Source organism: Gossypium arboreum, chromosome 2 (genome assembly GCF_025698485.1).
Source record: "Gossypium arboreum isolate Shixiya-1 chromosome 2, ASM2569848v2, whole genome shotgun sequence".
Taxonomy (NCBI): Eukaryota; Viridiplantae; Streptophyta; class Magnoliopsida; order Malvales; family Malvaceae; genus Gossypium; species Gossypium arboreum.
Window position 1 is genome coordinate 94114062 of NC_069071.1, and position 13275 is coordinate 94127336.

The following is a 13275-nucleotide window of genomic DNA, read 5'->3' on the forward strand; positions in this document are numbered from 1 at the left end:
GAATGGGCGTGTAGTCTACCCGTGTAAGTCATGCTTCGAGGCTACTAAAGGGAAACGGCCGTGGGACACGCTCGTGTGATGAAGTCCAGGCCGTGTTGATTTCCCATGTGGGTCCATTTTCTCTGTTTTCGGCTCGTTTCTCGCTCCTATGCTCACCTAAGTATAAAACATGAAATTAAAGAATTAGGAGCATCGAATTCACCAAATCTAAGGAGAAACCATCCATAAATGTGCTAAGCATGGGATAAAAACATGTATAAATTACGGTTTATCAATGGCCATCTCGAGCTTCTCGTTATATGGTTCTTGTTAGCTTCCTGTTAATAGCTCTTTGGAGTATCCCGATCGGTCGTGATCTTTCATGTGTTGTGGTCGTGATCTTGTATTTGTTGTGGGCACTCCACAACTTTTGTGAGCTCCCGTTATATGGCTCTTTGTGAGCTTCCCAATTAAAGGCTCTTTGTGAGCTTCTTAATTAATGGCTCTTTGAAGCTTCCCGATATGGCTCGCTTGAATTTCCCAATATATGGCTATTCAGAGCTTCCTGATTAATGGCTCTTTGGAGCTACATGTTATTGGCTCACATGAGCTTACCGATTATGGCTTTTATGAGCATCCCATTATATAGCCTGGATAAGCTTCTCGTTAGATGGCTCATATAAGCTTCCTATTATAAGGCTTGAGAGTGTGCTTCCCGGTTATGTACTTTTAATGAGCACCCCTGTATATGAATTGATGAATCATTGATAAGTACACCTTGTGTGTACTACTGGAGTAACTATTGATATTTCAATGATACAACGGAAAAGACTCTTGGCGTGAGAAAATACGAGAATTAAATGAATTATACCTTAAATATCCCTGAAATACTTAGAAATGGTCACATAATGAGCTCATCTCTGTTTTCTTGATATTCATATAAATTTCATGACTACTTTGATGAAAGCATGTGTCTAGGTAATTGGCCACAATGTTTTGGATGCATGTTTGTATACTTACTTTAAATGAATATGATTGGTAAGTTAAATTCTTGTTATACGAACTTACAATTAAATGCTTAGTCTATTCATTTTCTCTGTTTCATAGTACTCGGAAGCTCGTGAAGTTGGAACTTGGTTGGAGACACATCACACTATCCCTCGGACTTCTTGGTATATAAAAAAAGCAAATTTTTGGTTATGGTATACTGGCATGTATAAGCAAAGTAGGCATAATGATGAAAGGATTTGGTTGTAACTAGCCATTGGAATGGCTAGTGTTAATCATATTTTGATGTAGTTATATAAGGCCTTATCATGCTTGATATGTGTATTGAAATGGTTGAATGATGGAAGATACATAAATATATTAATGGTTGTATGAATGGGTAAGATATACTCATATGTTTATATGGTCAATTAGGTAAGATCAAATATTTGGTTAAATAGGATGTTATGACATGTATTGAACTTGAAATTGGCTTGAATTGAGTTTTCTATTGTGACTTGTAATGGTACAAAAACTGGTTGGATATGTTGATCTCAGGTTGGGTGAGAAATAAGGCTTGGAAATGGCCTTATTTTGTCCACATGGGCAGAGACACGGGCATGTGTCTCAGCCGTGTGTGACACATGTCCATGTACACGGGCGTGTGGTTTAGCCGTGTGTCCTCTGTATCTTAAAAATTGAGAAACAGAATGCTCCGAATTGTTCACATAGGCAGAGAAACGGGTGTATGTCTCAGCCGTGTGTGACACATGGTCTAGCACACGGGCGTGTGACTTGGCCGTGTGAATCTTGCACCTAATTTTCAAAAATTAAATTGTGCACATTGCCTAGCACACAGGCGTGCAGCTGGCCATGTGACCCAAGTCAGAGAGTTACACGGGTATGGACACGGGTTGGGACAAGGCCATATGTCTTACATCGAATGCCCATATGGCCTAGGACATGAGCGTTTCATTTGGCCATGTGAGCCACACGGCCTACCCACACGGGCGTGTGACCCCTGTATTGAAGAAAAATTTTTGAATTTCGCGAAAAATTCTCTTAGTTTCTGATATACTCCCGATTTGTTTCAAATGCATAAATTGTGCCTTGAGGGTCCATTTAAGGGGCAATATGATTAGTTTTGAATATGAATAGTAAATGACATAAAATAATATTATTTGATATATAAACTCCGATAATGCTCTGTAACCTTGTTCCTACGACAGATATGGATTAGGGGTGTTTAGTATATGGGTGGTTCACTCGAGGACGTAAAAATGGAAAGCGAAATCAAGCGCATGATTGTAGTAGTGATAGGCAACCTCTAATTTTGGTTTTATTTGGTGGCGTCGCCCCACACATCTCCCAATACAATGTTTCCAACACGGTAGGGCCTCAACTAAGTTCTCTAGCTGCTCTAAAATCAACGAGTTTCAGCAACCACCTCAGATATATGAGGTTTTGTGATAAGTTTGGCATCAAATAACCTCTAATCATCTAAATGATGTATGCCCCAGCATATTGTGATCTTTCTACTTCAGTTGAATCATTCCCCGTCTTTAGGAATGTGTCTCTAACCAGCCCATCTTCATCCAACCTCCGTAATTATTATCCAGAATCGCTGTAACGCCTCAAATTCCAAAATCCCAAAAACTGTGTTAAAAGAAATTAGTGTTATGTGTATGTGTCGTGGTAGTATGCTTACATTAGTGGTTTAGTGCTCTAGGAGTGTCTGAGAAGTCATGGGTTCAGGCTTTGGCTTGAACAAAGTTTTAGCTTTTTTTTTTTTGAATAAACCCTTGTCTCCTGCTAGATGACTTTTAAATTAAAGGGAGTGTTGTTTAGCATAAAAAGTTTGCTGGTCTAGTGGCAAGGGGCGTGTGGAGTGATCTTGGGGTCTAAGGTTCGAGGCGTAGTAATGCAGTAGAGCATTTTATTTTGGCATGTTGCCGTATGGATGGTTGTAGATTGCTGGGACTCTGAAGCTTGAGCGGTTGGTATTTAAGGGAAGTGGGAGTGTGTAGCCTAAATTCTAGGAGAGATTTTGGGAATGTGGATAGAGGGGTTCGGTTGATAAATTTTTGGAGGATTTCGAGGAGGTGATCTTGGGGAGTTGAGGAGGAGAGAAGGTTGTGCCGAATGGGGACTCTAGGCACCTAATGAGTTTCGGTTCGGGGAGTCTTAGGTTTGGGATTTTTTTTGGGAAAACTGATTGGTGTTAGGGGTTTGGTGGTGTTTCTCTCACTTTAGTGCTTTCGGGTTTTCAATTTTGGATTTTGATTTTCCATTGTCGATTCCCTCTTGGTCGAGCTATTCCATTCTCTTGTGACCGAATACTGACTCTTCTTTTCTTTTTTCTGTTTTCCCTCTTGAACCTTTTCCCATTGCATCTTTGGTTCTTCGTTCATGCTATATACCCTTCCTTTTCTCCTCTTTTCGTGACATCTATTTATCATAACACTTCGATTGGTTACCGTACTCCTTCCCCTTTTGTGTTTCGACTGCCATAGTTGTTCCTCGAACAATTAGATTCAAGTGTAAGGTTCTTTCACTCCTTCCATAATGTTTTTTCTTTTCTTTATCTGGTATTGCCGATTATTCATTTTTGGTATGAGGGTTTAGTTGCAAGCCTTCTTTCTCCTGCCGAAATAATCTTTGTTTAACACCTCTCATCTCTGATGTTTTCTGCTAGGAAGCGAGATTGTTTCATCTCGTACCTTGGATTTTAGAAGTGTTTTGGGTGTTGGCCGAATATTACTGTTCATCATTCTTGGTTTTCGTTTAGGTAAGGCTCTATACATTTGGTTTGTGGGTTGTGTGTATGGAAGTAGTTTACAAGTAGTATTGGGGTGGCAGGTAATCTCTAAGGATTGGAAACGGTTGTTGCAACAGTGCTTGGGTGATCAAAGAAGGTAAGTGATAGGTTTAATTGTGAACAAGTGTTGGTTAGGGTCTCTTGCAATTTTTTGTTGGTTATCTAACCGAAGTCTTGATTGTGTTAGGTTTTGAGCGCGTGGGCCAGTAAGCGCATTCTCGCAACCAGGTGTGTAATCACACTGCTTAAATCGTTAAATGGAAAAAGCCAAAAATCTGTTAGCATTGGTGCCACGCGGCCATGCGTTTGCCCATGTGGCCAGATAAACGCATAAACGCGAGTACGCGCCGTAGAGGCCGCCATGAGTGATCTCGTGGGAATAGGTCGTTTTGGGCCAAGTTGGGCTGAATTAGGCCGTACACCGTAAATCATGCGGATGTATGAAGTATAATGGGCCAGGTTGTGTAGTTCACATGGCCAAGGCCATAATTGAGCTTAATGGGCCACACGAGCGAGTGGGCTCACATGAGCTGTAGTATGGGCTTGGATCCATTTTTGCTGTTTAAACTGTTAAGGTTGTACATGTCGCTCGAGACAACCGTGGACCTACTGGTGGGTCGGTAAGTATATTTAGACCCTAATCTATGAAATGACTATTATACCATTATGAGGTAAATGACGGATATACCCTTGTCTGTTATATGACTGTTGAGCTGCCATCTTTTTTGTATGAACTTTTATATTATGATGCATGTAACACCCCGTTCCCGATACCGTCGCCGGCGTCGGACACGAGGGTTCTCGGACCAACTCTCATGTGTCACATGACTATTTTTCACATTTCCATCCGGTGGCAAGCTGCGTCCTGTCACCTTAAAATCATATCTCGAGTTCCGAACTCGAAAACCAGTTCCGTAAATTTTCCCCAAATTTAGACTCATATATCCATCATTGGATTTATTTCTAAAATTTTTGGTCAGGCCAATTGGTACAGTTTATTTGTTAAAGTCACCCCTGTTTCGGGGTTCGACTACACTGACCTTTGCGCATTACGACCTGGATATCATCTCGTACAGAGCTCCAATGCTCATGCCGTTTGTTTCTAATGAAGCTAGACTCAAAGGGGAATCTATGCATATAAGGCATGACTTCTAATTGTTTCTGGATAATTTATCGTAAATTTTCAAAGTCGAAACATAGAATCCACTTCTATGTAATTTTTTTAGCAATTAATTCCACTTCTACTATTTTTAGTGATTTTTCGATCTCATATCATCTTCTTTGTCTCAATAGCTTGCTGCAGATGAACTATGCCAATTTCATGAATCCTTCCTTAGCCTTACTAATCATCCATCATACATGACACAAATTATGGCCACCTTATCAAAATTAAGGTTTCTAAGACTCGTGGCTATAGATTCTAGCATCCCACTCAAACGACCACATAGGCCATTTTCACATGGCTTAAAGCTTACAACCCAAAATTTAACAAAACAAAATAGCCCATACATGCCAAATGTTCTCCTAAGTTGACTAAGAAGACAATACCAAAAATTGCTCACGGTGTGATGACTTAGTTGACGGTTCCGAGCACCCAAAAGGAGACGAGTCCAAGAAACCTAAAATGGGTGACAAGAAAACACCGAGTGAGTTTATTACTCGAGAAGTCATAAGCATTCCACAACCATCCATTAATAAAATTATCATAAAATGAAATAATGAAACAAGGCCAAGTGTTCCAGCCATACCGAACTATACCATAGTTCCTTAGACCTTCGGATCAATCTCATACCAAGTCATACATTTACATTTCATTTACTATTCAATAGGATATTTGAAGCAATTTCCATACATCATTTCATTTCCGCAACAATCATGCAATCAAATGAACTTTCATCTATTCCACGATACCTTATTTACGGAATGCAATTGAAATCATCACATAGATTTAAATCTTACCAACTCCACCCGAGCATGAACATAGCATCTATTAGCCATGAACTCAAGGTACTTACTCTTTCCGCTGTCCATACTCATCTCGATAAAGTCACACCTCCATATAAATATTCAATCGGAGATATGTGTAGAGTTCGCACACATAGTGCTTAATACTCAATCACGCACACTTAGTGCCATGTGATTCAAGCCCGCACACATAGTGCCATATAGTCCAAACTCTCACACTTAGTGCCATACATTACAAGCTTGCACACTCAGTGCCAATCTCGTCACCGTACACATCTATTTCTCGCACACTTAGTGCCGAAGCAAACTTCCTACACATTTCACTATCTCTCTTACATTCAAGAATATCATCTTTTCATACACATACATTTGTATATATTTCATCTCATTAAACACAATTGCATAGATATTACAATCATTTAAGCAATATCAAATATATGCTTAATGACTTACCTTGTATTGGGTAAAATGGTTCCAACTCGGCTACTCGATGTTCTTTCCTTTGCCTTTGCTTGATTCTCCACCTCTAGCTTCTTGAGCTTAATCAATAAATTAACTAGTTTAACCGTCTTGCCACATATTTATACATGACATCAACTATACTATCATCATTAATTCATCAAATCACAAAATTTTATCTCATGAACATTTAACACTTAACATTTACCCCATCTAGGCCGACTTTGCTAGTACACAAGCCTTTGGTCGAATGTCCTTGACCTATAGTCACCCAAAATTTCTTTGTTCTTTAAAATTCATCCAAGACCACATTCGCACCTCCAACTAATAATTTAGATACTCTCAAGCTCATTCACAAGTACTATTATATATCACATTAAGCATTAATTATTTTGCAACATGGATTCTATAGCATGGCCGAATACTCATGCACATACACATATAACAACAAGAACTCAATGGCACAAAAATCTCCTTTTATTAAACATTCATCTCACTTCTCTTCATGCTTCGTCACAACAACATTAAAATACCAACCAAGAAAGACAACCTCCATGGCGAACTTCATCTCCATCAAATAGCAAAGAAATCTAAGCCATGGGCTAGGTAGGTTTCAAACTAACAACTAAAACATGCATGAATCTTAAGGAATGACATCAAACATACCTCAATCTAGTTGCAAGTATGGCCAAGCTTCTCCAAACCCCCTCTCCCTCACTCACTGCAATACAAAAATTTGAGAAAGGATGAGCACTTTTTTTTGTTTTTCTTGTTCAATTCACGGCAAATGGGGGCATCCATGCTCATCATTTTTTTTCAATTTTTAATGCTAGCTTTTATTTTATGGCTTCCTACATACACCACTAACCTAACATGTTGGAAACATGTTCCTTTGCCCATAATCTTGTCATGGCCGGCCACTATCCTTAGGAAATGGACTATTTGACATGCAACTCCATCTATTTTACTTCACTCTTTTACTAACCTCTTAAAATTAGCCACATATATTTAAATCCTTTCACATGAGTCCTTTTCTTTCAATTCACGTTCAATTTAACTAAATCAAAGAATTAAAATTCACACATGCATTTTCACATATATTTGGCATGGAATAAGGTATTTAAATGTTTTTGTGACCCAGTTTTGTGGTCCCAAACCACTTCCGACTAGGGTTAAATTAGGGATGTCACAACTCTCCCCACTTAAGAAATTTTCGTCCCGGAAATCTTACCGGTAAATAGGCTCGGTATCTCTCTTTCATAGAGTCCTCAAGTTCCCAAGTGGCTTCTTCAATTCGTGTTTATGCCACAACACCTTCACCAATGGGATTTTCTTATTGCGCAACTCTTTTACTTGGCGCGTCGAATCGCGAACCAGCTCTTCTTCATAACTCAAATTAGGTGAACCTCGACCTCGGATGGAGTGATTAGGTGTGTCGGGTCGACCTATATCGTCAAGCATCGAGACATGGAAAACGTTGAATCCTTTCAAGCTCGGGGTAAAATTAATCGATGCGCTCTTGCCCAACTCGTTCGGATACTTCATACGGACCGATGAACCTCGGACTTAATTTGCCCTTACGACCAAATCTAAGCACCTTCTTCCAAGGTGAAACTTTGAGAAATACCTTGTCCCCAACCCGATATTCAATGTCTTTTCTTCTCAAATCGCATACGACTTTTGGCGATCCGGCGACTTTCAAACTTTCACGAATTACGGACTTTACGCTCGGCATCCTTAATCAAATCAACCTCAAGATTTTACCTTCACTAAGTTCATCCGAATAATGGGGTACGGCATTTACGATCGTATAAAGCCTCGTAAGCGCCATCTTAATACTTGATTGAAAACTGTTATTGTGGCGAATTCAATCAAAGGTAAATACCGTTCCATGAACCACTAAACTCAAGGATGCAACATCTCAACATATCCTCGAGTATTTGAATTATCCGTTCGGATTGACCATCGGTTTGGGGATGAAAGCGATGCTAAAAGCGCAGCTTGGTACCCAAAGCCTCTTGCAATTTCTTCCAAAATCGCGACGTAAATCTTGGGTCTCTATCCGACACGATAGAAGTAGGTACCCCATGCAATCGAACAATTTGGGAGATGTATAACTCGCCAACTTATCGAGCGAAAAATCCGTGCATGAGGGGATAAAGTGAGCCGACTTAGTCGATCTATCCACAACAACCCAAATCGCATCTTTCTTACTCGCGAAACCTTTGGTAACCCGGATACAAAATCCATTGTCACTCGATCCCATTTCCATTCGGGTATCATGATTGGTGAAGTAATCCCGATGGCACTTGATGTTCCGCTTTCACTTGTTGACATATCGACACCTTGAAACAAATTCGAAATGTCTCGTTTCATCACGCCACCAAAATTGGCGTTTGGTCATTGTACATCTTAGTACTACCCGGTGGACCGACATTCGACTCTTGTGAGCCTCGTCCGAATCTTGAAACAAGTTCGAATCCTCGGAATACATAATCGACCCTTGAATGTCAAGCAATCATTGTCGTCAATCTGAAATTCGATTCCTCATTCAAACACATTCGACTCGTTTAGCGACCAATTCGGCGTCGACCTTCCGAGATTCAAGTATTTGATGAATCAATAACGGTTTGGCCTCTAATTCGACTACTAGCACCTCATCGGGTGAAACGGATAGGTGAGCATCCATCGTTCTCAAAGCAAGCGATTGCCTTGCGACTTAAAGCATCGGCCACCACGTTGGCCTTTCCGGTGATAATCAATGATGAGTTCATAGTCTTTCAACAACTCAAGCCAATGTCTTTGTCGCAGTTTAAATCTCTTTGAGTCATCAAATATTTAAGACTTTTGTGGTCCGAATAAATATGACACCTTTCTCCAAACAAGTAATGCCGCCATATTTTCAAGGCGAACACTATGGCTGCTAGTTCAAGGTCATGGGTCGGATAGTTTCTTTCATGCGGCTTTAGTTGTCTCGACGCGTAAGCCACAACTCGACCTTCTTGCATCAACACATAACCTAACCCAAACAAGGATGCATCATCAGATATGACAAACTCTTTCTTGGACTCCTACCGTACTAATCTTTGGGGCCTCGGTTAAACAGGTTTTTAGTCAATCGAAACTTTCTTGACAGCATTCCGACCACTCGAACTTAACATCTTTTTGGAGTAGTGTCATCATCGGTGCAGCTATCATCGAAAAACCTTTCACAAATCGTCGATAGTATCCGGCAAGCCCCAAAAAGCTCCTAACTTTGGTAACATTCCTTGGAGGTTTCCAATCGACTATGGCCGAAATTTTGTTCGGGTCCATCCTGACACCCGATGCAGACACCACGTGCCTCAAAAAGCTAACCTCTCTCAACCAAAATTCACATTTACTGAACTTTGCGTATAACTGCTTATCTCGTAAAATTTGCAACACTAGCCTCAGGTGTTCAGCGTGTTCAGTTTCATCTCTCGAATAGACAAAAATGTCATCGATAAATACAACTACGAACCGATCCAAGTATGGCCTGAAAATTCTATTCATTAAATCCATAAATACCGCAGGGGCATTAGTGAGCCCAAACGGCATCACTAAGAATTCGTAGTGGCCGTACCTCGTTCTAAAAGCAGTTTTGGGTATGTCCGATTCTCGGACCCTCAATTGATAGTACCCCGACCTCAAATCTATCTTTAAAAACACTGAGGCTCCCTTTAATTGATCAAACAAATCGTCAATTCGTGGCAACGGATATTTATTCTTTATCGTCACTTTATTCAAATGACGATAGTCGATGCACAATCTCATAGTTCCATCCTTCTTCTTCACAAACAATACTGGTGCTCCCCATGGAGAAAAACTCGGTCGAGCGAAACCTCTATCCGTCAATTCTTGCAATTGAACCTTCAATTCCTTTAATTCCGTTAATGCCATACGATACGGGGCTATTGAGATCGGCGTAGTACCCGGTACCACTTCGATGCCGAATTCCACTTCTCAAACCGGTGGCAATCCCGATAACTCCTCAGGAAAAATATCTGAATACTCACAAACCATTGGTACCGATTCCAGTTTCCTTTCCGTCTCTTTATTCTCAAACACATACGCAAGGTATGTTTCACACCCCTTTTTCACATATCTCCGAGCGGTCATAGAAGATATTATCGCTGGCACTCCTCTTAAATTAGTAGACTCGACTCGGACTACCTCATTATTTGCACTCCTCAAATCAATGGTTTTCCTTTTGCGATCCACCTTTGCATCATACACGATCACCAATCCATACCAAGAATAACATCGAATTCATCAAATGGTAGAAGTATCAGAGCGGCCGGAAAACAGGATTCTCGAATTATTAGGGGGCATCTCTTGCATACTTTATCAACAAGTACGTATTGACCCAAAGGGTTTGACACTCGAATTACGAACTCAGTAGACTCAACAGGTAGAGTCTTACTGGATGCTAAGGTTTCACATCATATGAATGAGTCACACGCCCATGTGAACCAGCCGTGCCAAAAATAGGTCCTATACTGACTTTTTCACATGGCCAATAGGCACGCCCGTGTACTATGGCCGTGTGATACTTAGCTAGCTACTGACTTTAGCCCATGGCCATATGACACGCCCGTGTGTCAATACCATGTGGTTTTTAGGAGAATACTGCATTTCTTACATTGCCACAAGGCACGCCCGTGTCCCCTGACTGTGTGGCACCAAACAGGCTTGGTTTAAGCCAAATTTGCCACCCCTTTTTCGATCCAATCCTACAAGCAATAATATACAACATTCATACCAAAATTTCCAACCAATTCCATGCTCAAAACGTGCTTCATTATAACAAAAACATATTAGCTCATAAAACACTACAAGCATACATCCTTTGACACCATCAACCAAATACAAAAACTATATACAACATTTCATTTTCTAGCCAACTGCTATGGCATAATATATACACATCAAAACTTATATACATAGACCTTATAGCCTATACATGCCATATTTTAAAATATGTATTCTTTCAAAAGTACCAAAATGAGATCGATTGTGACAACCCAAAATTGACCCTAGTTAGGAAGTGGTTTTGGGACCGCTAAACCGAGTCACTGAAATGTTTGAACGTAATATTTATTGTCTAGAATATGTATTTATGAATGTGTGAAAATTTCAAGCTCCGATTTAGTCGATTTGCATGTGAATTCAGTTATTAGGACTTGTGTGACACTTTTGAAATGTGATAGGCTAATCTATAAGGACCTAATAGTGCATGTAATCAAAAGGGGGGACTTGCATGTCAAATTTTCCCCCCTAATAGCTAGTGGCCGGCCATGACAAGGGATTATGGGTAAAAACATGTCATAGAACATGTTGGGACAATGGTGTATGTAAGAAAAAATTAAAATAATGAGCATGGGAATTTAATAATGAAAGGGAATAAAAAAAAAAGAGAATGGTGAGTGTCCCCCCCCTTTGCCGTGAGTTGAAGAAAAGAGAAGAAAAAAATTTGTTGTTCATCTTTTTTTTCATTTCTTTGAGCTGAAATTCTAAGGAAGAAGGAAGGGGTTCTTGCTTCATGCTTGGTTTGGAAGAGGATTAGGAGGAGGTTTGGCCATACTTGTGTCTAGATTAAGGTATGTTTGAGGTTGTGCCATGAGATTCATGCATGTTCTTAGTTGCTAGCTTGAGTTCTAATTAGTCCATGGTTCAAAACTTTGCTATATCATGGGGATGATATTCGGCCAAGGTAGATTTGGTGTTAATGTCATTGCATGCTAAATATGAAGCTTGTTAATGATACATGTGACGGTGGATTGATGACTCTTGGATTTTCTTTTTAGCATTTTTGAGTAAGACATTAAGTTTTGGAATTGATGGAATGGAGAGTATGCTTAAGTTGTGTTATGAACAACTATGTGTTAAATCGAGGTTTGCTAAGCTAGCTATTAAGGTGAAGTGCAATGTTAGTGATTGATTAATAGTGTATATACATGTATGCATATTCGGCCATCAAATTAAGAGCATAGGTGATGATGAGTCTATGTTTGTACATTCGGCCATATATATATATATGGATGTGTGATTGGATTATTGATAGTAGGGCTATAGCATATGGTTATGAGCCGAATAGCTAAGAGCATGAGGTAGCAAGATAAAAATTTTTACCATGCCGTTCCGTATGTCATAAAATCATTAAATTGTGAATATCAATATGTGTAGGAAAGCGGTTGAATGAGTTAATTTATTTGTTTAAGCTCAAGATCCTAAAGGAGAGGCGTCCAACAAGGGGAAATCGAAGGTCATCGAGTAGCCGACTTGGAATTATTTTACACCACACGAGGTAGGTCACTAAGCATATATTTTGTATTGATTTAAATAGACATAATGTCTATGTAATTATGCCGAAAGGAATGATAAATTTATATACATGTATGTATGTGGTGATGAAAGTATTGAATGAAAAGAAAAGAGGTGAGATGTATTGAGTTGTTGATTTCGGCACTAAGTGTGCGGGTATAAACATTTATGATCATGAGATTGGCACTAAGTGTGCGGGTTTAAAATTTGTACAGCACTAAGTGTGCGAGTTTGATTATATAGCACTAAGTGTGCGAGTTGATTATATAGCACTAAGTGTGCGGACTCACTATATGTTTTTGAATCACTATTGACACTGAGTGTGCGACATTATTGAGTTGATCACGGACAGCGGATCGGGTAAGTACCTTGAGTTCATGGCTAATAGGTGCTATGTCTATATTTGGAGTTGAGCTTGGTAAGTTTCGAACCTATGTGACAATTTAAATTGAAGTCACGTACATAAGAATTATCGTGGAATAAGTGAAAAGTCATGTAGATGTATGAATGTAACGAAAACCAAAATGGTGTATAAAAATGCTTCAAATATCCTATTGATTAGTATATGGAATGTGAATGTGTAACTTGGTATGAGATTGAATCGAAAGGTCTAAGGAACTATGGCATAGTTCGGTTTGAATGGAGTAATTAGCCTCGTTCCATTTTGTTTCCTCTTGCGATAATGTTATTAATGGTTGGTAGTGCATTGCTTATGACTTACT